Raw genomic sequence first — 4,819 nt, forward strand, 5'->3', positions numbered from 1 at the left:
CATTGTTTCTCTGCTTGATGAATTAAAATAGAAAAATACATTTTTGAGCTATAAAAGTTACGTTTGTGCTCTTGGCACAAACTCTGATAGGGATAAATTTATATTTTGGCATTTGGTCAATAAAAACAATAAAATCAGAGCTTTAAGATAAAGAAGAGTAGAAGTTGTGTAACCTAAAAGCATGCAGACATGCAGATAAAGGCTAACTGATGCTGAGAATGTTAACGGCTGCCTCAGAAGGCTTCATCCTGGACTTGATGACAGACCGAAAAAAGACCATGTATAAAGGTCTTTCAGTAATTGTGGCAAATTTGTTATTTTCCAGTGTTCTAGCCAGTTGTATTTATATCTAAATAGCAAAGTTAATTGGTGCTCAAAGGATAACCCAATTCCTAGTTTTTATTTGTTTCTTAGTTTGGATTTTCCCCTTCTTCTCCCTCCACAATTGTTTTGTGCGACAGAGGGGCTAAGTGACTTTCATCATCTCTTCGGAGGTTTTATTGCTTTAGAGGGTGAACTAATATATGCAGTCTAAACAGGGGCACTGATGTTTCCTTAACCCATAATTAAAATTAATCATCTAAAGTGAATTGTATGCTAATACTGTCTTTATATTCAACTAAGCACATAGCTTTTGGGTAAATGATATCTGCTAAATAAAATACACACATATTAAGATGTGTAATATGTACAAACGTAAATCACACACAGGACTTTCTAGAATCCTTGTTTAATGTTTAAATACTAACCTCTTAAGAGAGAGGGAAAAAAGTAAGGGAAACTAGTAATATCTTTGGATTTCTACTATATAGCAGCACTTTCTAGGAATGACCTGTGAATTATTTTCTTGCAACTAACAGAGGTTTTATTTTGTAAACCGTATGTATTTTCTTCACCATAAAATCAGAAACAAGGGTAATAGCTTGCACACTGTTTTGTAAGGAGTTGATTTAAAAATCATTAGTTTGCAGACTTTGTATCCCAGTTACTATCTTAAGCAATTAAATTTTTTACATGTTCAAGGGCTCTATGGAGCTCATTTATACAATGTTTTGAGCACGTATGCACCTACAATACCAATGTAAAGACAACAGCTGACACACAAGCATCAGAATGTGTGTTGTGTGTGTGTGTATGTGTATACGTAGAATATTGATTTATGGGTGCTAAAAGAAACACCATTAATTTGACGGTAGACCCCAGAAAAATCAATTGACTCTACTGTTTTACCTACTAAAAGAAATCTGTTTGATTTGCTCACTTTCTTCTATCATTTCTATCCTCTTAAAAAATTTTGTTTAAAAAACAAAACAGCTTTGAGGTTGATGCTTTGAACAGAAAAAATGAGTGATTCTGTGCCCTGATCACTCTTAGGCAGAAGTCAAATTGAGCTCTTCTGAGGAAAGACATTGTATTATTTTCAAAATGAGTAGGAGTCTTGAATTCTTCTTTTAAATTAGCTGTCTTTTAGATATTCCCTCAAAAATATCTTATTTTATGCACACCCCCCCCATATTTCCAGCTCGAATTTGATTTCTTCAATTTATGAACATTTATAAAAATTGGGAGACATTCTAGAAGGAAAGAAGTGAGAAATCACTGTTTCTCCATCTTGCACAAGCCCTAAAATGTAAGCATTAACTTCAGCCCCTCCTTGTGAATCTTGGGTGTTCCACCCTCGGAAACAGGCCTAAAACTTTCATGTAGTTGAGGAGGATGCATCACCCTGATCATATCTTATGGCTTTTGGAAGAACCACCAAATTGATTCGAAATAGACAAAAATGAGTCAAAGAGATTCACACACCATCTGAGAAAACCATTGAAGTATGCCGATGACATTTCAAACACCTTTAAACTCAGAATGGAAAAACCTCTAAGAGTGTAGCTCTTACCAAAGTGACATCCACGACTACATAAATGTCCCTAGGCATGGCTCTTCCATGAAATTATAACGTCTTTTTGATGTAATCAAGAGGGGAAGCATAGAAGTGTCTAGTAAAAAGCACTGACCCTTTAGTAACCTCACAAAAATAGTGGTCTATTTCTAGTTGGAAATAGAAGTTATGTGGTATAGTTTCCATATGCTTTTTAAAAAATCCTATTTTTTAAGGTTTTATCTGTGAACCAGATTCCCTCTCCCAGACTTAGTTGGTGACCTTCGTGCACTTTCTCCTTGACCCCCACTGCTCCTAGAGTAGGAGGAGCAGGTTTGCTTAACACACAAGATCTGCTTGATGGTGTGAAGACTCTGAGGGGTTCTTGGTGGATGATATGGGGTGTGTTTTGCAGGGGAGAGAGCAGTGTGGCTCCTAAGACCAGTCAGGAAGGGGATACCTTACTTTACACACACACACACACACACACACACACACACATATTTCCAGCTTGAATTTGATTTCTTCAATTTACGAACACTTATAAAAATTGTAAGACATCAGGTGTAAGGCATCAAGAGTTCCTGAAGGGCGATTCATTTCAGGTACTTAGAACAGCATGCGCCGGTGATGGTCTTCACTGTGGAGAAACTGGGAGCATGGCTTCCAGCGGTTCCTGAATCATTCTAGGGTGTAGACTGCTACAAAATGCACTGCCAAAGGGAGAAACCGGTGCTTCCGGGAGCAAGCGGGCTATCCTCCCTCCTAGGTGCCACAAAGAATAGGCAACCCACTTTCTTAGAAGTCTGATTTAATTGCTATTGTGATCGTGTCTCAAATTTGCCTTGCGATCGGTTCACCTGTGCCCACCCTCACCGTCCTCTCTGGTCCCCTCCGTGTTTCACGTTCCCCTCCCCACCCCCCTTTAGAGGAAACCCACGGAGGATAAGAATCTAGCCTGGTGTTCATAAGCTCTTTTTCTGTTGGTGCCAATCTTGAAAAACGAGAATCAGAAACGGCTAGATGAGAACCCAGCACTCTAGTGAGGAGAGAAGTGGGAGCGGGGAGAGGAGGGAAGCCAGATGAAACTCACACTGCTCAGATGTCTCCCATTTTTCCATATTCAAGAGGGAGCTTTTGGGGTAGAGCAGAAAAGGGACGATATTGTGATTAGGAAAAAAAAAAAAAAAAAAAAAAACCAACAGACAATACCTCCTCATTGAAAGCAGCTTTGTTATTAGGCATAATTTAAAAAGCAATCAACCAAATGAATTTACAGTGGGATTTCCCCACCTGTTAAGTTGTGTGGATAGATACAGGGGATGGAAATGAGCCAGTAGGCTGGAGTGAGTAGCACCACATGACAATTTGTGGCTGTGATAGTGTTAAAGGAAAATATAACAGAGGCCAGAAAAAATAATAGGAAATGCAATCACTCACTTCATCAAAAGTTGCATAATAAATAAACGAAATGAGATGTGATTAAGGGCAATACCACCAGAGGATGTCTCTCAGATGCTGCATCTTGTGAAAGACACAGTCATCCTGTAAAAGTTATCATGTTTATCCTTATCATCATTGTGATTTATTATAAAGCAATATATAGTCCTGCTTGTACCATTTTACGTCTGGCCACTGCAAACTTGTTTACAAACCAAGAGGCCCAGGTCCATGCTTACTAACTGGCAACCTTTGCAAAGGCAGTCTCTTGGGTTTGCTCTTTTCTTTTCTTTTTGAGACGGGGTCTCACTCTGCCACCCAGGCTGCAGTGCAGTGGCGTGATGATAGCTCACTACAGTCTCAACATCCTGGGCTCAAGACATCCTCCCACCTCAGCCAAATGAGTAGCTGGGACCACAGGCATGGGCCACCATGCTCGGCTAATTTTGTTATTTTTTTTTTGTAGAGATGAGGTCTTCCCATGTTGTCCAGGCTATTCTCGAGCTCCTGGGCTCAAGTGATTCTCCCGCTTTGGCCTCCTAAACTGCTGGGGATTACAGGCGTGAGTCACTGAGCCTGGCCAGGTTTGCTGTATTCTTATTGGTTCTATTTCAATTGATAGGAAAGGCAGTAAAGGCAGGCACCCAAGCAACTGAGAGAATGTATTCAAAACCCAGTTAGGCACCACTGTAGGAGCTGTTGGCTATTCTGGTGGACTTTTCTCAGTATGAATCTGCGTCATTTTCCAGAAGGGTCTTAGACCAAGAAAGATGGAACCAACTACACTCAGCTTACCGTGCTTGGTCTGAGAAATTCCAACTGTTCTGATTTCCTCATTAAGCCATTTGAAAAACTCACAAGTTTACCAATAATGACAACTTCTGGAAAAAGACACAAGAACAAACAGACTAGTTAAAGAATTTGTTTTTGATGTGGACCTTTTGTGATAAATCCATGTCACAGCAGTTAAGATTTTAATTTTTAAGATGCTTTTCTCTTGCTTTGATCAAATTGTGCAAAGCAGCATTATGACTGAGCTAGTACTTGGGATGCTTCTGCCTGGTCGTAGGTGAGGTGAGGCTATGTCTTTTTCTTCTTACTCATGTGTTCGGCTTCTCTGTTTGCTGCTATTGCATCCTAGCAGTCCTCACATTAAAAAAAATCATTCCTTATCTTCCAGCAGTAAGGAGATACATATTTCAATTCACTTTGCGAGCATATGCAGGTAGTAAATGGCTTCCAAGCAAAAGAAGAACTTGCCTACAAATTTTTGAAGACTACCTGAGGCACAGTTCCAAACAACAGGCAGGAGAATAATGTGCTATCATCACAGTGCAATTCTGTGTTGAGATGGCCGATTGGGCTCTTATGCTTGGCTCACCATTTTGGAGGACATTTATCTGCCAGAAGATTAACATAATGTCTACAGAAGACATTGGCTTCTTATGGCTAAGCATATCCACAAACAACACATAATTGAACAATGCATTCTTTTACTGAACA

The sequence above is a fragment of the Aotus nancymaae genome, unplaced genomic scaffold (genome assembly GCF_030222135.1).
Source record: "Aotus nancymaae isolate 86718 unplaced genomic scaffold, 86718_ANA_hifiasm-v0.15.2.pri h1tg000083l, whole genome shotgun sequence".
In the NCBI taxonomy this organism is placed as follows: domain Eukaryota; kingdom Metazoa; phylum Chordata; class Mammalia; order Primates; family Aotidae; genus Aotus; species Aotus nancymaae.